Here is a 24,286-nt window from a genome sequence, read left to right on the forward strand (position 1 = left end):
GTGGGGTCCTCAAGGGGAAGAATGGTCTGGTGTGGGGACCTCAAGGGGAAAAATGGTCTGGTGTGGGGTCCTCAAGGGGAAGAATGGTCTGGTGTGGGGTCCTCAAGGGGAAAAATGGTCTGGTGTGGGGACCTCAAGGGGAAAAATGGTCTGGTGTGGGGTCCTCAAGGGGAAAAATGGTCTGGTGTGGGGTCCTCAAGGGGAAAATGGTCTGGTGTGGGGACCTCAAGGGGAAAAATGGTCTGGTGTGGGGTCCTCAAGGGGAAAAATGGTCTGGTGTGGGGTCCTCAAGGGGAAAAATGGTCTAATGTGGGGTCCTCAAGGGGAAAAATGGTCTGGTGTGGGGTCCTCAAGGGGAAAAATGGTCTAATGTGGGGTCCTCAAGGGGAAAAATGGTCTGGTGTGGGGTCCTCAAGGGAAAAATGGTCTAATGTGGGGTACTCAAGGGGAAAAATGGTCTGGTGTGGGGTCCTCAAGGGGAAAAATGGTCTGGTGTGGGGTCCTCAAGGGGAAAAATGGTCTGGTGTGGGGACCTCAAGGGAACAAATGGTCTGGTGTGGGGTCCTCAAGGGGAAAAATGGTCTAATGTGGGGTCCTCAAGGGGAAAAATGGTCTAATGTGGGGTCCTCAAGGGGAAAAATGGTCTGGTGTGGGGTCCTCAAGGGGAAAAATGGTCTGATGTGGGGTCCTCAAGGGGAAAAATGGTCTGGTGTGGGGACCTCAAGGGAACAAATGGTCTGGTGTGGGGTCCTCAAGGGGAAAAATGGTCTAATGTGGTGTCCTCAAGGGGAAAAATGGTCTAATGTGGGGTCCTCAAGGGGAAAAATGGTCTGGTGTGGGGTCCTCAAGGGGAAAAAGGGTCTGGTGTGGGGACCTCAAGGGGAAGAATGGTCTGGTGTGGGGTCCTCAAGGGGAAGAATGGTCTGGTGTGGGGTCCTCAAGGGGAAGAATGGTCTGGTGTGGGGTCCTCAAGGGGAAAAATGGTCTGATGTGGGGACCTCAAGGGGAAAAATGGTCTGGTGTGGGGACCTCAAGGGGAAAAATGGTCTGGTGTGGGGTCCTCAAGGGGAAAAATGGTCTGGTGTGGGGACCTCAAGGGAACAAATGGTCTGGTGTGGGGTCCTCAAGGGGAAAAATGGTCTAATGTGGGGTCCTCAAGGGGAAGAATGGTCTGGTGTGGGGTCCTCAAGGGGAAAAATGGTCTGGTGTGGGGTCCTCAAGGGAACAAATGGTCTGGTGTGGGGTCCTCAAGGGGAAAAATGGTCTGGTGTGGGGTCCTCAAGGGGAAAAATGGTCTGGTGTGGGGTCCTCAAGGGGAAAAATGGTCTGGTGTTGTGTCCTCAAGGGAACAAATGGTCTGGTGTGGGGTCCTCAAGTGGAAAAATGGTCTGGTGTGGGGTCCTCAAGGGGAAAAATGGTCTGGTGTGGGGTCCTCAAGGGAACAAATGGTCTGGTGTGGGATCCTCAAGGGGAAGAATGGTCTGGTGTGGGGTCCTCAAGGGGAAAAATGGTCTGGTGTGGGGACCTCAAGGGGAAAAATGGTCTGGTGTGGGGTCCTCAAGGGGAAAAATGATCTGGTGTGGGGACCTCAAGGGAACAAATGGTCTGGTGTGGGATCCTCAAGGGGAAGAATGGTCTGGTGTGGGGACCTCAAGGGGAAAAATGGTCTGGTGTGGGGACCTCAAGGGGAAAAATGGTCTGGTGTGGGGTCCTCAAGGGGAAAATGGTCTGGTGTGGGGACCTCAAGGGAACAAATGGTCTGGTGTGGGTCCTCAAGGGGAAGAATGGTCTGGTGTGGGGTCCTCAAGGGGAAAAATGGTCTGGTGTGGGGACCTCAAGGGGAAAAATGGTCTGGTGTGGGGTCCTCAAGGGGAAAAATGGTCTGGTGTGGGGTCCTCAAGGGGAAAAATGGTCTAATGTGGGGTCCTCAAGGGGAAAAATGGTCTGGTGTGGGGACCTCAAGGGGAAAAATGGTCTGGTGTGGGGACCTCAAGTGGAAAAATGGTCTGGTGTGGGGTCCTCAAGGGGAAAAATGGTCTGGTGTGGGGTCCTCAAGGGGAAAAATGGTCTGGTGTGGGGTCCTCAAGGGGAAAAATGGTCTGGTGTGGGGACCTCAAGGGGAAAAATGGTCTGATGTGGGGACCTCAAGGGGAAAAATGGTCAGGTGTGGGGACCTCAAGGGAACAAATGGTCTGGTGTGGGGTCCTCAAGGGGAAGAATGGTCTAATGTGAGGTCCTCAAGGGGAAGAATGGTCTGGTGTGGGGTCCTCAAGGGGAAAAATGGTCTGGTGTGGGGTCCTCAAGGGAACAAATGGTCTGGTGTGGGGTCCTCAAGGGGAAAAATGGTCTGGTGTGGGGTCCTCAAGGGGAAAAATGGTCTGGTGTGGGGTCCTCAAGGGGAAAAATGGTCTGGTGTGGGGTCCTCAAGGGAACAAATGGTCTGGTGTGGGGTCCTCAAGGGAAAAATGGTCTGGTGTGGGGTCCTCAAGGGGAAAAATGGTCTTGTGTGGGGTCCTCAAGGGAACAAATGGTCTGGTGTGGGGACCTCAAGGGAACAAATGGTCTGGTGTGGGGACCTCAAGGGAACAAATGGTCTGGTGTGGGGTCCTCAAGGGGAAAAATGGTCTGGTGTGGGGTCCTCAAGGGGAAAAATGGTCTGGTGTGGGGACCTCAAGGGAACAAATGGTCTGGTGTGGGATCCTCAAGGGGAAGAATGGTCTGGTGTGGGGTCCTCAAGGGGAAAATGGTCTGGTGTGGGGACCTCAAGGGGAAAAATGGTCTGGTGTGGGGTCCTCAAGGGGAAAAATGGTCTGGTGTGGGGACCTCAAGGGAACAAATGGTCTGGTGTGGGATCCTCAAGGGGAAGAATGGTCTGGTGTGGGGTCCCAAGGGAAAAATCAAGGGGAAAAATGGTCTGGTGTGGGGTCCTCAAGGGGAAGAATGGTCTGGTGTGGGGTCCTCAAGGGGAAAAATGGTCTGGTGTGGGGTCCTCAAGGGGAAAAATGGTCTGGTGTGGGGTCCTCAAGGGGAAGAATGGTCTGGTGTGGGGTCCTCAAGGGAACAAATGGTCTGGTGTGGGGTCCTCAAGGGAACAAATGGTCTGGTGTGGGGTCCTCAAGGGGAAAAATGGTCTGGTGTGGGGTCCTCAAGGGAAAAATGGTCTGGTGTGGGGTCCTCAAGAAAATGGGGAACAAATGGTCTGGTGTGGGGTCCTCAAGGGAACAAATGGTCTGGTGTGGGGTCCTCAAGGGGAAAAAGGGTCCTCAAGGGAACAAATGGTCTGGTGTGGGGTCCTCAAGGGAAAATGGTCTGGTGTGGGGTCCTCAAGGGGGAAAATGGTTTGGTTTGGGGTCCTCAAGGGAACAAATGGTCTGGTGTGGGGACCTCAAGGGAACAAATGGTCTGGTGTGGGGTCCTCAAGGGAAAAATGGTCTGGTGTGGGGTCCTCAAGGGAACAAATGGTCTGGTGTGGGGTCCTCAAGAAAATGGTCTGGTGTGGGGTCCTCAAGGGAAAAATGGTCTGGTGTGGGGTCCTCAAGGGGAAAAATGGTCTGGTGTGGGGTCCTCAAGGGAAAAATGGTCTGGTGTGGGGTCCTCAAGGGGAAAAATGGTCTGGTGTGGGGTCCTCAAGGGAAAAATGGTCTGGTGTGGGGTCCTCAAGGGGAAAAATGGTCTGGTGTGGGGTCCTCAAGGGGAAAAATGGTCTGGTGTGGGGTCCTCAAGGGAACAAATGGTCTGGTGTGGGGTCCTCAAGGGGAAGAATGGTCTGGTGTGGGGTCCTCAAGGGGAAAAATGGTCTGGTGTGGGGTCCTCAAGGGGAAAAATGGTCTGGTGTGGGGACCTCAAGGGGAACAAATGGTCTGGTGTGGGGTCCTCAAGGGGGAATGGTCTGGTGTGGGGTCCTCAAGGGGAAAAATGGTCTGGTGTGGGGTCCTCAAGGGGAAAAATGGTCTGGTGTGGGGTCCTCAAGGGGAAAAATGGTCTGGTGTGGGGTCCTCAAGGGGAAAAATGGTCTGGTGTGGGGACCTCAAGGGGTGTGGGGTCCTCAAGGGGAAAAATGGTCTGGTGTGGGGTCCTCAAGGGGAAAAATGGTCTGGTGTGGGGTCCTCAAGGGAAAAATGGTCTGGTGTGGGGTCCTCAAGGGGAAAATGGTCTGGTGTGGGGTCCTCTGTGGGGTCCTCAAGGGGAAAAATGGTCTGGTGTGGGGTCCTCAAGGGGAAAAATGGTCTGGTGTGGGGTCCTCAAGGGAAAAATGGTCTGGTGTGGGGTCCTCAAGGGGAAGAATGGTCTGGTGTGGGGTCCTCAAGGGGAAAAAATGGTCTGGTGTGGGGTCCTCAAGGGGAAAAATGGTCTGGTGTGGGGTCCTCAAGGGGAAAAATGGTCTGGTGTGGGGTCCTCAAGGGGAAAAATGGTCTGGTGTGGGGTCCTCAAGGGGAAAATGGTCTGGTGTGGGGTCCTCAAGGGGAAAAATGGTCTGGTGTGGGGTCTCAAGGGAACAAATGGTCTGGGGGTCCTCAAGGGGAAAAATGGTCTGGTGTGGGGTCCTCAAGGGAACAAATGGTCTGGTGTGGGGTCCTCAAGGGGAAAAATGGTCTGGTGTGGGGTCCTCAAGGGAACAAATGGTCTGGTGTGGGGTCCTCAAGGGGAAAAATGGTCTGGTGTGGGGTCCTCAAGGGGAAAAATGGTCTGGTGTGGGGTCCTCAAGGGAAAAATGGTCTGGTGTGGGGTCCTCAAGGGGAAAAATGGTCTGGTGTGGGGTCCTCAAGGGGAAAAATGGTCTGGTGTGGGGTCCTCAAGGGGAAAAATGGTCTGGTGTGGGGTCCTCAAGGGGAAAAATGGTCTGGTGTGGGGACCTCAAGGGGAACAAATGGTCTGGTGTGGGGTCCTCAAGGGGAACAAATGGTCTGGTGTGGGGTCCTCAAGGGGAAAAATGGTCTGGTGTGGGGTCCTCAAGGGGAAAAATGGTCTGGTGTGGGGACCTCAAGGGGAAAAATGGTCTGGTGTGGGGTCCTCAAGGGGAAAAATGGTCTGGTGTGGGGTCCTCAAGGGGAAAAATGGTCTGGTGTGGGGTCCTCAAGGGAACAAATGGTCTGGTGTGGGGTCAAGGAACAAATGGTCTGGTGTCCTCAAGGGAAAAATGGTCTGGTGTGGGGTCCTCAAGAAAATGTCTGGTTTGGGGTCAAGGGGAAAAAATGGGGAACAAGAAAAATGGTGTGGGGTCCTCAAGGGGAAAAATGGTCTGTGTGAACAAATGGTCTGGTGTGGGGGGGGAAAAATGGTCTGGTGTGGGGTCCTCAGCAGGGAACAAATGGTCTGGTGTGGGGTCCTCAAGAAAATGGGAACAAAAGGGGAAAAATGGTCTGGTGTGGGGTCCTCAAGGGAAAAATGGTCTGGTGTGGGGTCCTCAAGGGAACAAATGGTCTGGTGTGGGGTCCTCAAGGGAACAAATGGTCTGGTGTGGGGTTTGTTCCACCATGGTCTCAAGGGAACAAATGGTCTGGTGTGGGGTCCTCAAGGGAACAAATGGTGAACAAATGGTCTGGGGACCTCAAGGGGAAGAAATGGTCTGGTGTGGGGTCCTCAAGGGAACAAATGGTCTGGTGTGGGGACCTCAAGGGAACAAATGGTCAAGGGGTGTGTTTTGGGACCTCAAGGGAACAAATGGTCTGGTGTGGGGACCTCAAGGGAACAAATGGTCTGGTGTGGGGTCCTCAAGAAAAATGGTCTGGTTGGGGACCTCAAGGGAACAAATGGTCTGGTGTGGGGACCTCAAGAAAAAGGTCCTCAAGGGAACAAATGGTCTGGTGTGGGGTCCTCAAGGGAACAAATGGTCTGGTGTGGGGAGGGAACTCAATGGGGGAACAAATGGTTTGGTCTTGGGACCTCAAGGGAACAAATGGTCTGGTGTGGGGTCCTCAAGGGGAATGGTCTGGTGTGTTAGCGACCATGTGATAAATGTAATTTCGACGGGTTGTTTTCTGCTCCCAGTCCACCCCTGGAACATGAGTAATGATTCAACACTTTAAATGGAAGAATGCTTTTAGAATGTAGAGTCATATGGCAAAACTGTCTCATGGACACATTACAAGAGAAAATAGGCAGAGCCATGTAGACAATACAGCAGTGCTGCCAGTCTAAACCCCTTCTGACCTTAATCTTCCATGTTTAATACTTCTCATCTCTAATAAAAACTGGTGCTTCTGGATGACTTCACACAGCACTGATTGGCAGGAATCCTGTTTGGTGGGGGAAATCAGAGTTTGGATACCGAACCATACTGTAATCCGTTGAGATACACAGCCCAGATATGGATTTCAGTATATGCTTTTTTTTACATGTTATCTAGAGATTTAATTATGTGCTGAAAGTGCTACAGCTGGTGCTTCTGGTGCTTCTGGTGCTGCTGGTGCTTCTGGTGCTGCTGGTGCTTCTGGTGCTGCTGGTGCTGCTGGTGCTTCTGGTGCTTCTGGTGCTGCTTCTGGTGCTTCTGGTGCTGCTGGTGCTTCTGCTTCTGGTGCTTCTGGTGCTGCTGGTGCTTCTGGTGCTTCTGGTGCTTCTGGTGCTTCTGGTGCTGCTGGTGCTGTCTGGTGCTTCTGGTGCTGCTGGTGCTTCTGGTGCTTCTGGTGCTGCTGGTGCTTCTGGTGCTTCTGGTGCTGTTGGTGCTTCTGGTGCTTCTGGTGCTGCTGGTGCTTCTGGTGCTGCTGGTGCTTCTGGTGCTTCTGGTGCTTCTGGTGCATTGTAGAACTTTTGTGACACTGCATTCTTCATTTCTAACAAGCTCCTGAGATGCAGGCATGCCTCGTAATAGAATGGTTGATGATACTGTACATCATCATACCTAATGGATTCTAGAAACATCCTCACTCTTTTGAGACAGTGGTTGATCTCTGCCAGGTATCCATGGCGACAGATTTGATCTTTTAATTGCTGGATTGCCTCCTTACCCGTTTGGTTGAGTTCCAAATGGTACCCTTTTCCCTTGGCATGTATAGTGCTTTACTTTGGACCAGGGTCCATAGGAGTCAAAAGTAGTAGACTACAATATAGAGTGAATAGGACGCCATTTGAGATGCACCGTTTGGAAACCACTCGCTGATGTAGAATGTAATATGCTAAGGGACCCTACTCATCAACTGAGATTCAAGGATAAATCAAATCCATCATTTCAAAAATGTACTTGACACAACAATGAATGCAGTGTTAAACGCAATGACATAATAACTGATATGTTTGGACTTAACCCGTAATTGAATATAAGAATGGCTTGTAGATGATTGCTATTATTTTGGACAAGAAAAATTCAATACAAAAAATAGAATTTTGTCCAGAAAACCTAAAATGTGCAACCAGGGTGTGTGTGTGTGTGTGGGGGGGAATCAGTAGCGATTGTTTGACAGCTGTGAATGGCACCTTTACAAGGTAAAGTAGTGTCATTAATCAGGTCCTGTAATTCCTTTAGGTTTAAGTTCTACATAGAGATGCTAACGGACTGTAAAGCAGGGTCATTTTCCTTTCCTTCATCGACTAAACAGATCGCCTGGGCATAGAGTTGACTGTTAAAACCAGTCATTACTTAGCTCTTTAAATCCTCCTCCAGCTAGACTAGAAATGTAAAAGCAATAGACCGATGGTCAGCAGCCTTGTCACGAGGCAAACCAACGTTTTGCTGAGCTACACTATTCATTGCCTCAAACCCAATAAGGGTTATTTGTATCAACTTTCTATAGTGCTTGAGGATGTGAAATATTCCCATCTCGCTACCTTGGCTTTTAAATGACCACAATTTGAATAGTGGAAGTGCACAAAGATGGCCGGTCTACAGTTTGACGTCATCTAGCACTCTGAACGCTGCCATTATTCTACCACACACCTTCACTCAATGCTTTGTTTGCTAACATCAGCAGTTGAATTTAATCCATGTATTTTAGCTTGGGATTTTGTGCCACAGAAAAAAACGATAAGATGCACATTGTACAGATGTAGGATCTGAATTTGATCTATATTGTCACAGCCAAAATAATCCTGCAGCAACAGGATTAGAACATTTATTCCATAAGGTTGTTTGATCGGTGGTTATGCTATTAGCTGGCCAAAAGTAGGCTACATGAAAGCGCAATACTGTTAATATAACTGTGTGTTAAACAGGTTTTTAGTACATTTATGTAAATCATGAAGCTCATCTGCATTTCCTGCGAGGCAGGAAAATTCTCAGCAACAAAAGAGTGATCAAATTAAGACCCTACACCTGTATGTGCATGATACATTGTACTGTGGCACGTGCATGGGTGCTAAATGCCTTTGTGCAAGACTTAGTATACTTCAAGGCCAACTAAGCTTTGCCTCTCTTCATTAGGAAATATGGAATTCAGCGGTGCCACAATCCATGCAGTTGCCATGGAAATTGCAACACTCAAAGGTTGCTGAGAAGCCTTTGTTTTATTAAATGTCTGGTGAAAAATGACAAATAAACAAGTGGGCGTCTGGCAGGAAGGATGTTGGATTGGATTTAGATTTATTCACAGCGCAGGTGTCAAGGCATTTAGTAATGAAGACAAATGGCTCCGAGTTGATGTTTGGTTAGAAGTTGTGGTTAAACACATTGGGTATGGTAGCTAGATGGGTAAAAACACATTACTACTTTACCCACAAATCAGTGCCCTGTTTTCTATGGACAAAATCAATTCACAAGTTGACTTACATTGGCTGTGGTCAATTATCACTTGAAAATCTGTAGAAGTGCAAGTATGTAATTACAGATCCCAATTACCATGGAGTATTGTTTTACAAGTATTGTTGTTACAACACTGTACTTGAAAATGTAATCACACTGTAAGGACAAAGTCATGTAAATTGTTACCTAAATGACCGTTTCTGAATTATGCCAGTATGTTCACTGTACATTTGTTTGTGTATGATGTGTATGATGTCATCTATATGATTGATATGATGTCATCTATACTGTATGATGGTTATAATGTCATCTATATAATGGATATAATGTAATCTATATGATGGATATGATGTCATTAACAGTGCATTCTGACGAGGAGGAGTAGTAGGAAGGATCGGAGGACCAATGCGCAGCGTGGTAAGTGTTCATGATATTTATTATAACTCAGAACACTAAAGAATAAAACAACAAAGAGAACGAAATGAAACCGAAACAGTTCTGTCTGGTGCAGACACAAAACCAAAAATAATCACCCACGAAACACAGGTGGGAAAAGGCTACCTAAGTATGATTCTCAATCAGAGACAACTAACGACACCTGCCTCTGATTGAGAACCATACCAGGCCAAACACAGAAATACCAAATCATAGAAAACGCACATAGACTGCCCACCCCAACTCACGCCCTGACCATACTAAAACAAAGACAAAACAAAGGAACTAAGGTCAGAACATGACACCCTCATAAATCTACACACAATACCCCATAATGACAAAGTGAAAAAAATGTTTTTTAGAAATGGTAGCAAATTTATTACAAATAAAAAACAGAAAATCCTTATTTACAAAAGTATTCAGACCCTTTGCTATGAGACTCAAAATTGAGCTCAGGTGCATCCTGTTCACATTGATCATCCTTGAGATGTTTCTACAACTTGGACAATCATCTCTGCAGCACTACACCAATCAGGCCTTTATGGTAGAGTGGCCAAACAGAAGCCACTCATCAGGAAAAGGCACATGACAGCCCCATTGGAGTTTGCCATCTAGGGAAAGGTACCAAAACATTTCTGCAGCATTGGAGGTCCCCAAGAACACAGTGTCCTCCATCATTCTTAAATGGAAGAAGTTTGGAACCACCAAGACTCCTAGATCTGGCCGCCTGCCTTACTGTGCAATCGGGGGAGAAGGGCCCTCGTCTGGGAGATGACCAACAACCCGATGTTCACTCTGACAGAGCTCCAGATTTCCTCTGTGGAGATGGGAGAACCTTCCAGAAGGACAATAATCTTTGCAGTACTCCACCAATCAGGCGTTTATGGTAGAGTGGCCAGACCGAAGCTCCTCCTCAGGAAAAGGCACATAACAGCCCGCTTGGAGTTTGCCAAAAGGCACCTAAAGGACTCTCAGGCCATTAAAAACAAGATTCTCTGGTCTGATGAAACCAAGATTGAACTCTTTGGCCTGAATGACATCATGTCTGGAGGAAACCTGGCATTAACGGTGCAAAGTACAGAGCGATCCTTAATTAAAACCTGCTCCAGAGCACACAGGACCTCAGACTGGGGCGAAGGTTAACCTTCCAACCGGACAATGACCCTAAGCACACAGCCAAGACAATGCAGGTGTGGCTTCGGGACAAGTCTCTGAATGTCCTTGAGTGGCCCAGCCAGAGCCCGGACTTGAAGCCCAATCGAACATCTCTGGAGAGACCTGAAAATATCTGTGCAGGGATGCTCCCCATCCAACCTGACAGCGCTTGAAAGGATCTGCAGAGAAGAATGGGAATAACTCCCCAAATACAGGTGTGCCAACCTTATAGCGTCATACCCAAGAAGACTTGAGGCTGTAATCGCTGCCAGAGGTGCTAAGTCCTGAGTAAAGGGTCTGAATAGTTATCTGATGTGATATTTCCGTTTTTTATTTTGTAATTATGGGGTATTGTGTGTAGATTGATGTGGGGAAAAATTATTTAATCAATTTTAGAAAAAGGCTGTAAAGTAACAAAATGTGGAAAAAGTCAAGGGGTCTGAATACTTTCCGAATGCACAGTATAGGATGTGTATGATGTCATCTATGTGTATGATGTCATCTATGTAATGTGTATGATGCCTTCTACAGTATATCATTTGTATGATGTCATCGGTGATGTGTATGATGTCATCTATGTAACGTGTATGACGTCATCTATGTGATGTGTATGATGCCTTCTATGTAATTTGCATGATGTCATCTATGCAGAGTTTGGGTATGAAGATCAAAACCACTCCTTAAGGCGTAGAGTTCCCGCCAACCCATCCAAATCATTATGAATTATTAAACATCCTTTCATTCAAGCACATTTCTAAATATACATGCATGAATCTCTCACATAAATCATGAATGAATCTGATGTGCTCATTGGCGTAATAATAAAAACAATCCTGAGCCAAGAATGGCTGAGAACTGAATCCATGAAACTGTTTACGCCTCAGTCGGAGGATCATGCTAACGGAGAAAAGTTTATGAAAAAGGAGGGCCATATCCGTGGATGTGTCCCAAATGGCACCTTATTCCCTTTATAGAGCACTACCCATAGGACTCTGTTCAAAAGCAGTGCACTATATAGGGAATAGGGTGTCATTTGGGACGCAGTCCCAGTCTCAGAGTCACCCATTAATTAAACATGCAAGGCAAGCTTGAGAATGAGAGTTCAGAGCTGCGCTGCGTGGGGCAAAGGAGGGACACCAGCTAACTCATTAGGCCTGCCCGACTCTCTGCATATCCTGAAAAGAAATGGAAAACACCAACTTTATACAGTATATTTAGAATATATATTAAATGTATCTATAAATGGCTCACCCTGTATGGTCAATGACTAGAAATGCATTTATTTATATGCAGGCAAAATATCAATTTCAGTGGTTTACGTGGGATATAGACTCACTGATGTATAACTGGCTAACCCTGCATGCATGGTAAAGGACTAGTCATTTATTCATGTATTTTTGTTGAAGAAAAAGAAGGTTTTAGTAAAAGACATGTATGCTTTGGTTTGGATGGGTATCATTTGATAATCCACATAGTACCTCAATGAGCAGTAACAATACATCCTTATTGGTTGAAGTACCGTGAATTTGCCCCAAGGCGCTGATTCCCACTAATGATTAAGGAAGGGGAAGCTGATTCCCACTAATGATTAAGGAAGGGGAAGCTGATTCCCACTAATGATTAAGGAAGGGGAAGCTGATTCCCACTAATGATTAAGGAAGGGGAAGCTGATTCCCACTAATGATTAAGGAAGGGGAAGCTGATCCCCACTAATGATTAAGGTTAGGATTGGGGAAGGGGAAGCTGATCTTTGAGCTTTACAGTACGTACGGGAAGCTTCCTTCCGGAGAGTATTGATTGGATAAATATGACCATAATAATCAATGTTGTCCATTCCATGCTTGCTTGTTTTCAATGGTCCTGTGTGGTGTGGAATATATTTCCTTAGTCAGTTGAAATCCATCCTGTATAGGTGACTCCACTGTTGAACAAGTAAAGAAACACATTTACAGAAATGGCTCATTCTATTTTAGCTTTCCCTCTTCAAATAATCCTCAGAGTAAACCACCATAAGCTTTGGGTGTGTCCACCTTATTTAAACAGATGAGAGTGTTGGTAATTAATGAGGTCTCACCAAGTGGGCGGGAGAGTAAGCATCCGTATCAAAACACCAAGCCTACGATCTCAATGGTACCACATTCCCTAGGTGGTGCTTTCGACCAGGCCTGAAATCCCCCTGCTCTCTCCTCTCTCGCCTGTGTCCAGTAGGGTTGATGCATCACAATGCCCTGTTGATTTTTAATTACCTCAGCCTGCAATGGAACGAGCCGCACATCCAAACCCGGAGCACAATGCATCTCTCCCCGCCTCATCATAGCAAGGATGATGCAATTCATGCAATTTTATGATCCACTGAATGCAATTACTGGGCTGTCCCCGTTACATGCTATATGTCTCTACTTGTGATGAATGTACTCTGCCGACTTGATCTGGTCTATTCCTCACAGGAAAACACATTATAGAGGATGGCCTGTGATGAATATGGAAATATACAGTATATTATGGTAGGGTTCCCCAACTGGCAGCTGCGGGTGTTTTTATTTGGCCTCCCCAAGTTTTCTGAGCAAAAAATACCAGGAAGTTAGGTTTGCCAGCCAATGCTCCCTAGCATTAGCACAGTTACTGGAAGTCTATGGGCTAGCATGCTAGTAGATACCCATAGACTTCCAGTCATTGCGCTAACACTAGTTAACATCGGCTCAATAAACTACCTCTAACTTCCTTCATACTGGACACAGAGACATAAAAATGGAATCCACTAGTTCATCTGACTGTGGGGAAGTAAAGAAAGGGCCTCATTGACAAAATCCCAAAGTATCACTTTAATAATGAATTTGAAATAAAAAATGATCCACAGTATACAGCATTGGGGAAATCCATACTCCCTGCCATACAAATACACTGTGGCCATGCAGTCTCTATCCCTACTCTAAGGGTGTTGGCTGCTCATCAGTCCTGAGTTGTTGCCCCGGAAACACAGTTTGACAGTTAGGAGGTTGCCACTGCATTTATCTAGTCTTCCTACATTATCTAGTCCTACATTATTTAGTCGTTCTACATGACCTAGTCCACCTTCATTATCTAGTCCTCCAACATTATCTAGTCCTCCAACATTATCTAGTCCCCCTACATTATCTAGTCGTTCTACATGATCTAGTCCTCCTACATTATCTAGTCCTACATTATTTAGTCGTTCTACATGACCTAGTCCTCCTTCATTATCTAGTCCTCCGACATTATCTAGTCCTCCTACATTATCTAGTCCCCCTACATTATCTACTCCTCCTTCATTACCTAGTCCTCCTACATGATCTAGTCCTCCTACATTTTAGTCCTCCTGCATTTTATAGTCCTCCTACATTATCCAGTCCTCCTAGGAGGAGGAGGAGGAGGTACTTGGGTGTTTTTCTTTTCACTCTCTTTCACACAATTTAAGGTGTGACCCAATTTGAAATAGCAGGGTGAGGGAGAGAGGGCCACCTCCTCCCACTGTGTCCTTCCCCAACCCCCTCACTCTGGATAAATAAACACTGGAACTGAGCTACTGGCTGGGACCACGAAGGGGAAGGGGGAGGAGGAATGAAGGGAGGGGGAGGAGGAGTGAAGGGAGAGAGAGGAGGAGTGAAGGGAGGGAGAGGAGGAGGAGTGAGGAGAGGGGGAGGAGGAGTGAGAAGTGGGGAAGGAGGAGTAAGGGGAGGACAGGGATGAGGAGAGAGGGAGGAGCTGTGAAGGGAGGTGGGGGAGGAGGAGTAAGGTAGTAGTGAAGGAGTAATAGAGGAAGCTGACCCGTCCACCTGGGAAGCAGCAGGGTCCGAGAGAGGGGGGAGGAAGAGGGGGGAGAGGACGGAGAAGGTGGAGAGGGGGGAGTGGAAGAGGAAAGGTAGAGTGAAAGACTTAAAGGAGTGGAAAGGTGAAAGAGCAGGACGCTGCGGTGCGGTGGGGCAGCTGTCTCTACAGAAGCACTCTCTTGTTCCCACCCGTATAAGGTCTCAGTTCCTGGCAAGGCTGTTTGGTTGTTGTGGGCGGAGGGATCGGGTGACCAGGTGAGGTGAGTGGGTGCTGGTTTGTGTGTAGGGGCTCACAGTTGTTATCTACAGCCATTAGCATAGACCGCTTCCGAGTGGTGCAGTGGTCTAAGGCAATGCATGTCAGTGCAAGAGGCGTCACTCAATCCCTGGTTCGAATCCAGGCTGAATCACATCCAGCTATGATTGGGAGTCAGATAGGGCGGCGCACAATTGGCCCATCGTCGTCCGGGTTTGGCCGGGGTAGGCCGTCATTTTAAATAACAATTTGTTCTTAAATGACTTGCCTAGTTAAATAAAGGTTCAATATAAAAATACACCTGTGAGTATCTGTGGGTCAGAAGAGGGGAAAGAAGGGTCAGAGCATCAGGTTACAGCGGAGGCTGTATTCTTTACTTTAAGTTAGCTTGAAGAGGTTGGCGTGGGGGGCGTACTCGGGTTACCAGGTGAGGGGCTGTTAAAGGAGGTAGTGTGTCCGCAGGTGCTATCTCTCCCTAAGCAGCCATACTGTGAGTCAGGGGAGGAAGGTAGGTCACAGGAGGGTGCATCTCAAATGGCACGCTATGAGCACTGGTCAAAAGCAGTGCACTGTCGGGAATAAGATGCCATTTGGGACGCGCCCACAGAGAGGGGTAAAAGGAGGGCATTGAGTGAGAAGAGATTACGTTCATAAAAACAGAAGGGAAACTAGATAGCCGAAATGCCATTAAAGGGACATTCCTGTAAGCTGGAATTGAGTGACAGGGAAGGAAGTAGGTGACAGACATTAAGCTGAAGTCAGTTTATATTTGCCTCTTAAAGCTGTAATATAGACCACAGCAGATCAACAGACCACAGCAGCTGAACAGGAGACCACAGCAGCTGAACAGACCACAGCAGCTGAACAGGAGACCACAGCAGCTGAACAGGAGACCACAGCAGCTGAACAGACCACAGCAGCTCAACAGGAGACCACAGCAGCTGAACAGGAGACCACAGCAGCTGAACAGACCACAGCAGCTGAACAGACCACAGCAGCTGAACCGGAGACCACAGCAGCTGAACCGGAGACCACAGCAGCTGAACAGGAGACCACAGCAGCTGAACAGACGACCACAGCAGCTGAACAGGAGACCACAGCAGCTGAACAGGAGACCACAGCAGCTGAACAGGAGACCACAGCAGCTGAACAGGAGACCACAGCAGCTGAACAGACCACAGCAGCTGAACAGACCACAGCAGCTGAACAGACCACAGCAGCTCAACAGGAGACCACAGCAGCTGAACAGGAGACCACAGCAGCTGAACAGACCACAGCAGCTGAACAGGAGACCACAGCAGCTGAACAGACCACAGCAGCTGAACAGGAAACCACAGCAGCTCAACAGGAGACCACAGCAGCTCAACAGGAGACCACAGCAGCTGAACAGGAGACCACAGCAGCTCAACAGGAGACCACAGCAGCTCAACGGGTGTTGTGGAATTATTGTAATCAGAAGGAGAGACTTTTACATTTCCTCAAAACAAGTAACTTTATTATGTAATTACTGCAGTAATGGAGCTGGTTGGTAACCACCCCTGGAGACCACAGCAGTAAACACAAGAAGCAGAGAGCTGCAGCTCAGACAGTAATGGAGCTGGTTGGTAACCACCCCTGGAGGTGATCAGAGAGCTGAGAACTCAATGAGCGGATTTGAGCCACTGAGAAGCGGATTTGAGCCACAGCGTTTTATAGTAAAGTCCAACCTCCTGGATGTTCATCACAAACAACAGATGTATGGAATGGGTCACAAGTTTACTAATAATTCACAGCTAACAGTATCTGCTGTAAATACTGCCCTCATTGTGTAGAAACCAGGGTCTAGCCCTAAGCCATCTCTCCCTGGTACCTTAAAGAACAGAAACATTAACTAATGCTATGGAATACGATCTCTTTAGGTTTATCACCCAAAGACATCATATATCTTCTGTCAGTGTTAAATCTCCCAGAGGCCCATCCTCAGTAGAACACACAGATATGAGTGTTCTAACAACCCCTTATTCTGTTGCATAAAACAACCACCACATGCAATTACAGTATTATAACATAATCATGCAATTTTGCTCTACACAGGAGACTACAGCAGATCGACAGGAGACCACAGCAGCTCAACAGGAAGCTACACAGCAGATCAACAGGAAGCTACACAGCAGATCAACAGACCACAGCAGCTCAACAGGAGACCACAGCAGCTCAACAGGAGACCACAGCAGCTGAACAGGAGACCACAGCAGCTCAACAGGAGTCCACAGCAGCTCAACAGGAGTCCACAGCAGCTCAACAGGAGTCCACAGCAGCTCAACAGGAGACCACAGCAGCTCAACAGGAGACCACAGCAGCTCAACAGGAGACCACAGCAGCTCAACGGGTGTTGTGGAATTATTGTAATCAGAAGGAGAGACTTTTACATTTCCTCAAAACAAGTAACTTTATTATGTAATTACTGCAGTAATGGAGCTGGTTGGTAACCACCCCTGGAGACCACAGCAGTAAACACAAGAAGCAGAGAGCTGCAGCTCAGACAGTAATGGAGCTGGTTGGTAACCACCCCTGGAGACCACAGCAGTAAACACAAGAAGCAGAGAGCTGCAGCTCAGACAGTAATGGAGCTGGTTGGTAACCACCCCTGGAGACCACAGCAGTAAACACAAGAAGCAGAGAGCTGCAGCTCAGACAGTAATGGAGCTGGTTGGTAACCACCCCTGGAGGTGATCACTGAGAACTCAATGAGCGGATTTGAGCCACAGCGTTTTATAGCAAAGTCCAACCTCCTGGATGTTCATCACAAACAACAGATGTATGGAATGGGTCACAAGTTTACTAATAATTCACAGCTAACAGTATCTGCTGTAAATACTGCCCTCATTGTGTAGAAACCAGGGTCTAGCCCTAAGCCATCTCTCCCTGGTACCTTAAAGAACAGAAACATTAACTAATGCTATGGAATACGATCTCTTTAGGTTTATCACCCAAAGACATCATATATCTTCTGTCAGTGTTAAATCTCCCAGAGGCCCATCCTCAGTAGAACACACAGATATGAGTGTTCTAACAACCCCTTATTCTGTTGCATAAAACAACCACCACATGCAATTACAGTATTATAACATAATCATGCAATTTTGCTCTACACAGGAGACTACAGCAGATCGACAGGAGACCACAGCAGCTCAACAGGAAGCTACACAGCAGATCAACAGGAAGCTACACAGCAGCTCAACAGGAGACCACAGCAGCTCAACAGGAGACCACAGCAAATCAACAGGGAGCTACACAGCAGATCAACAGGAGACCGCAGCAGCTTAACAGGAAGCTACACAGCAGATCAACAGGAAGTTACACAGCAGATCAACAGGAAGCGACACAGCAGCTAAACAGGAAGCTACACAGCAGATCAACAGGACACCACAGCAGCTCAACAGGAGACCACAGCAGATCAACAGGAAGCTACTAAGCAGCTCAACAGGAGACCACAGAAGCTCAACAGGAGACCACAGCAGCTCAACAGGAAGCTACTAAGCAGCTCAACAGGAGACCACAGAAGCTCAACAGGAGACCACAGCAGCTCAACAGGAAGCTACTAAGCAGCTCAACTGAAGACCACAGAATCTCAACAGAAGACCACAGCAGAACCAGGGGGTTCTGGCGATCAACATGGCTCCACCAAATACTCCACCAGCGTGTCTAAGTGTGTGTGCGTGTGTGTGTCGGAGTCTGTCTGTGTGTGTGCCTGTGTGTGCATGTGCCTGTGTGTGTCTGAGTCTGTCTGTGTGTGTGCCTGTGTGTGCATGTGCCTGTGTGTGTCTGAGTCTGTCTGTGTGTGTGCCTGTGTGTGTGTGTGTGTGCCTGTCTATGTCTGTGGTGGGGAGCAGGATAACGTGCTGTGTCAACACACACACACACACACACACACACACACACACACACACTCTAACCAGACAGCCGGGGTAGAAGAATAAACACAGACACACCCTCAGGAAAACCGCCCCCTCACATCCTCATCCTCCTCCCAGATCGTGTGTCACGCTCCCCGTTGTTGCCCTGGGTGAGGACAGAATAACTAACAGACCAAGGCTTTTTGTTGTAGCTAAGACTAGCTACTGTGAAATGTGTTTTGATAGGGCCTGTGGGCAATCTGGGCATCTACAGTGAAACGTTGCCGTGGGTGGGGGAGGCATTGGAATAACATTGTTACTGCTGTCCGGTAACACTGGTGTGCATCCCAAATGGCACTCTATTCCCATTTATACTGCATTACTTTGGGCTTTGGTCAAAAGTAGTGCACTTGATAGGAAGTAGGGTGCTATTTGGGGCGTAACACTGGATTAGGATACCGTTAAGAAGTAGGAAAGGTTATGCTGCTGCTACTGTTTATTTTGGTGAAAAGGAGACGTCTGAGGGGAATATGAGAAAGCAGGCAGAAAGGGTGTATTCTGCAGTACATGTGAAAACTACTATAAATCTTTCCTGCACCACTATATCAAAACATGCCATCAAATCTACTTGTCTCTTTAGTTTTTCCACTGCGTCTCTTTCATTTCGTTGTAGATATACATCATGAAGTCACATGCTCTTTAACATCCTCAAGTAGAAGTGCGGAGGGGGAATTGGGGCCATGTATGAGACAGGGTCCCCCTGCGCCCCCCCGGGAGTGTAGACAGGACCTCCCCCCTCCATCCATTATGGACCTCCCCCACACCTTCATTGTGGCTTGGCAGACACCTGTCTCTCTCTCGCTCTCTCACACACACACACACACACACTTTTTTTTTTGCTGTCCAGAACTAATCTTAATCTGGGAAACTGTCTGTTGATGTTTGCTTTCCATTTGGTCTCTTTGAGGAGAAGCAGTCTGATGGGTTGAAGAATTTGGTCACTGTCTCCAGGAAGTTTAAATATTACACGTGAGCTGAAGCTCAGAGCATCAGAGGTTAATCTAACTCTGTAACTGCGGAGAGTAAGAGAAAGATTCAACACTCTTTTTAGCTGGTCATGTCAGAAAATGGACAGTATGTTGACAGCATGAGCTATGTCAAGAATCAAACCTTTGTACCTGAATACTGCAGCACCAAGCTACAAGTCTAACATGTAGTGCAGGCAAATTCAAATCTGGACCTCGAAGCCAGTTCCACTGCTGATTTTCATTGTTCCCTTCTAATCAAGGACTCATTTAGACCTGGGACACCAGGTGGGTGCAATTCATTATCAGGTAGAACAGGTAAAACAACCAGGCTGGAATACCAGCAGTACTCCGGACCTCCAGGCTCAGATTGGAATACGCCTGCTGAAGTGTATCGAGTTAATGCTAGAAATAGTTAGCATTAGGAATAGTTCCTGAGGGAAATAGCTAGCATTAGGAATAGTTCCTGAGGGAAATAGTTAGCATTAGTAGTGGTACCTGAGGGAAATAGTTGGCATTAGTAGTGGTACCTGAGGGAAATAGTTAGCATTAGTAGTGGTACCTGAGGGAAATAGTTAGCATTAGTAGTGGTACCTGAGGGAAATAGTTAGCATTAGTAGTAGTTCCTGAGGGAAATAGTTGGCATTAGTAGTGGTACCTGAGGGAAATAGTTAGCATTAGTAGTGGTACCTGAGGGAAATAGTTAGTATTAGTAGTGGTACCTGAGGGAAATAGTTGGCATTAGTAGTGGTACCTGAGGGAAATAGTTGGCAGACAAGCTGTGGGCTTTTTATGGTAGCTTCAAAGCTTCAAAGCCAGACTATAAAGAATGGAAGGTGGCTGCAGTTCGGTCCAAAGTACAACGTGACTGGTATGTCTCTCAGGGTGTTCGACATGAAGGCAAGGCGCTCATTCAGGATACATTGGCTGAGTCAGAGCTCATTTACTCACTGTATCCACACATTTTGTAATTAACAACCTTGGTTACATCAATGTGACTGATAATTACATAATTGAACCTGAACTGGCCGTTTAGGGTATGTCTAATTGCGTTTTGGGAAATGTAATGTGTGTTATGGTCCACTACGCGTTACGGTAAGTGGCCCTGATGGGTTAAGATTATTTGCGTTTGGCTCGGTTACCAGTCTAAATAGGTGTTTTGTGTGCATGTAGATAGGAGAATAAAAAGAGATTGCTCTCAGGCAGAGTGAAGGGAAATGAACACATTACAACAGTAATGTTAATGTTGATAGCAATAGTGTTGATAGTTAGTGTTATTGATGTTGATGATTTTCTTGTTCATAATGACTAGTCACTGATATTCTTAATCTCGTCTCTCTCCCATCTTCCTATGTGTTCCTGAGGTTGATAATAGTCTGAACAGGCACACTATTCCCTAACTGGCACACTCTTCCACACTATTCCCTAACTGGCACACTCTTCCACACTATTCCCCTATAGGAAATAGGGTGCCATTTTGAATACAATTATAGTGTGTAAACCATTCTGTAGCTTGTCCTAGGGGCAAGGGTGGTCCCAACTAGTGTAACGGATGTGAAACGGCTAGCTTAGCGGTGCGCGCTAAATAGCGTTTCAATCGGTGACGTCACTTGCTCTGAGACCTTGAAGTAGTAGTTCCCCTTGCTCTGCAAGGGCCGTGGCTTTTGTGGAGCGATGGGTAACGACGCTTCGTGGGTGACTGTTGTTGATGTGTGCAGAGGGTCCCTGGTTCGCGCCCGGGTATGGGCGAGGGGACGGTCTAAAGTCATACTGTTACACTAGCATGGTACAAACCATCCTGAACTCCTGAGCTTTACATTCTGTAGCGAAATAGAACGTAAGATCAGGATGGTTCGTACGAGGCAAACAAATTCAAAGTCACCTATGGATTTCATATAGGATTTGTTATTGGTCTCTTAATCTCAATTCTCAGCCACAAATTGAGCAAATACATTCAAGATTGATTCTGAACCCAAGTGCAAAACTTTACATTTTAGTAAACACTTTCATCCAGAGCAATTTACAGGAGCAATTAGGGCACATTGACAGATTTTTCACCCAGTTGGCTTGAGGATTCGAACCAGCCAACTTTCTTTTACTGGCTCAACGCTCAACACTCTTAACTGCTAGGCTACCTGCCACCCTGTATTTATGTAGGGTTTATGTTTCACTGATACACTCTCCTTTTGGGAGAATAACATGACTGTGGAGATGGAGCACCAGAGGCTAGTAATATGTGTTGACAGATTGATCTATCTATCGCTCCTGTGTCCTTTTCATATCATCTGGAGGAAGATGCCTTAGTGGTTTGGAAGAGGGTGACCGGATTAGAATTCCATGCAGCTCAGAGAGTGTCGCCACATAATTATTCCACATAAAGGGAGAACAGCACTTTATTTGAAGGCCCATAAAAGCGACAGCCTGTGGGGCTGAGTCTGATAAGCTACACAGTTAACTCAAGGAAGAGAGTAATGCCCCCCTGTGCCCTCTCTCTGTCAACGGCACGCAGGGCCTGACCACTGTTTCCCCCTCCAGGCCCATTAATATTCCCAACACAGCTGAACCTGTCCCCTATGTCCTGCCCTCCGCCCAGCGTGCCGGGCCGCTGGCCGTTAGCCTCTCTGCACTCTAGTTTAATTAGCCGCTAATGGCAGTTGACTGAACATCACTAATCAACGGTGATGGTAAAGCCCTGACAGAGAGATCTTTGTCCCGCACCCCTACCACACACACACACACACACACACACACACACACACACACACACACACACACACACACACACACACACACACACACACACACACACACACACACACACACACACACACACACACACACACACACCACCCTCCATTCTACCAGCGGTGTGACACGAGGGTAACTGTCATTAGCGTTAGCGCATGTCTCCCACGCGCTGGTGAAGAGGACCTTTGGGCCTCCCCTCTGGCTGAGAGCTTGTGCAGCGCATGCTAGCATCACAACAGCAACACAAATCAATTACAGGGCCTAACAAATAATTGATCCACCCCCCCCTCTCCTCCAGGACAAGTATGGATAGCTACACTTTTATTTCCATGCTATGAAATCAATATGCCTATACACAGAGCTATATGTTTGGGTTATTCTCTTTCGCTATTCACATTACATTAATGCATTAGTGTAGCATTAGCATGGTGGACATTTTGTGGGCAGAGACCAGGGAGCTGTCAGTGCAGAGTCTCACAAACCCCGGCTTTGTTTCCAATGGCCACTGAGAAATCCTGCAAGCAAAACTTGTGTGTAATTCTGTATGTTTGCACACAGCAAAAGAAAAGGTAGCTTCCCTCTTACAATACGGAAGGATCAGTGGCTTGGGATGAGGTTTAACTGACCTCACTGAAATCCAGGTTGGGCAACAGATGTTTCTGTGTGTTTGTTTGCCGGTTGTATTACACATACACAAACAAACTGAATGAACTGTGGTTTACAATGTCACAATAGCCCTGACATGATGCTATGTCACTGGAAGAGTTGACTGTACACAAAGCAATGTTAAACAATTTGAATCTACTGTTTTCCACATTTTCTATTTCCCTCCTAAATCTGCTGGATAGACAGAATTATGTGTTGGACAAATTGCTAATTGCACAATCACTTTTGAAGTTGCACTCTGGAGCTCTGGAGACCAATGCAATTCTAGCACAAATCTCTCAAGGCTTCTCTATTACATGGCAAAACCTTCGGAGAATAGGGTACAACTATGCGACTCAGCGGAACCTGGTCCAAGGGCCTTCCCGAAAATAGCAATTTACATTCATGTTGTTTCCGTATTACAAAGTAATAAAAGCTGATGAACTGAATTTCTCAATTTTAATTGCCACTTGAATGGGAATTTATGCCTGCAGGACCTCTGAGCCAGTGTCCCTGTGGAGAGGGTGACATTGAGGGAGGCTGGAATAAGGACTGCAGTATCCACTACAGTACCCACTACAGTACCCACTACAGTACCCGCTACAGTACCCGCTACAGTACCCGCTAGAGTAACCACTATAGTACCCGCTACAGTACCCGCTACAGTACCCACTACAGTACCCAATAGATACCTGCTAGAGTACCCACTACAGTACCCGCTACAGTACCTGCTACAATACCCAATAGAGTACCCACTACAGTACCCAATAGAGCACCCACTACAGTGCCCGCTCCAGTACCCACCGCAATACCTGCTACAGTACCCACTACTGTGCCCACTACAGTACCCAATAGAGTACCTGCTACAGTACCCACTACAGTGCCCACTACAGTACCCAATAGAGTACCCGCTACAGTACCCAATAGAGCACCCACTACAGTGCCCGCTACAGTACCCAATAGAGTACCCGCTACAGTACCCAATAGAGCACCCACTACAGTGCCCGCTACAGTACCCAATAGAGTACCCGCTACAGTACCCACCGCAATACCTGCTACAGTACCCAATAGAGTACATGCTACAATACCCAATAGAGTACCCACTACAGTACCCAATAGAGCACCCACTACAGTACCCACCACAGTACCTGCTACAGTACCCAATAGAGTACCCGCTACAGTACCCACTACAGTGCCCACTACAGTACCCAATAGAGTACATGCTACAATACCCAATAGAGTACCCACTACAGTACCCAATAGAGCACCCACTACAGTACCCACCGCAGTACCTGCTACAGTACCCAATAGAGTACCCACTACAGTACCCACTACAGTGCCCACTACAGTACCCAATAGAGTACCCGCTACAGTACCTAATAGAGTACCCACTACAGTACCCGCTACAGTACCTGCTACAATACCCAATAGAGTACCCACTACAGTACCCAATAGAGTACCCGCTACAGTACCCACCGCAGTACCTGCTACAGTACCCAATAGAGTACCCGCTACAGTACCCAATAGAGTACATGCTACAGTACCCGTTAGAGTAACCACTATAGTACCCACTACAGTACCCGCAACAGTACCCAATAGAGTACCTGCTAGAGTACCCACTACAGTACCCGCTACAGTACCTGCTACAATACCCAATAGAGTACCCACTACAGTACCCAATAGAGCAC

General features: G+C 47.4%; 1 protein-coding gene and 1 long non-coding RNA gene across 2 annotated transcripts in view; both read left to right on the plus strand.

Moving 5' to 3' along the window:
• The first annotated feature begins 15,972 nt into the window (after positions 1–15,972).
• LOC135539278 (uncharacterized) lies at positions 15,973–18,473 on the plus strand. The gene is made up of 3 exons (XR_010455594.1): positions 15,973–16,040; positions 16,379–17,102; positions 17,441–18,473. It is a non-coding gene; the product is annotated as an uncharacterized LOC135539278 (long non-coding RNA).
• Positions 18,474–19,755: 1,282 nt separating this feature from the next.
• The window catches only part of LOC135539287 (uncharacterized), a 33,318-nt gene continuing 28,787 nt past the window's right edge, over positions 19,756–24,286 (plus strand). The window contains exon 1 of the mRNA XM_064965114.1: positions 19,756–20,300. The gene's annotated coding sequence lies outside the window, so the exon portion shown is untranslated. The remainder of the gene's footprint in view (positions 20,301–24,286) is intronic.

Source organism: Oncorhynchus masou, unplaced genomic scaffold, assembly GCF_036934945.1.
Source record: "Oncorhynchus masou masou isolate Uvic2021 unplaced genomic scaffold, UVic_Omas_1.1 unplaced_scaffold_1015, whole genome shotgun sequence".
Classification (NCBI taxonomy): Eukaryota; Metazoa; Chordata; class Actinopteri; order Salmoniformes; family Salmonidae; genus Oncorhynchus; species Oncorhynchus masou.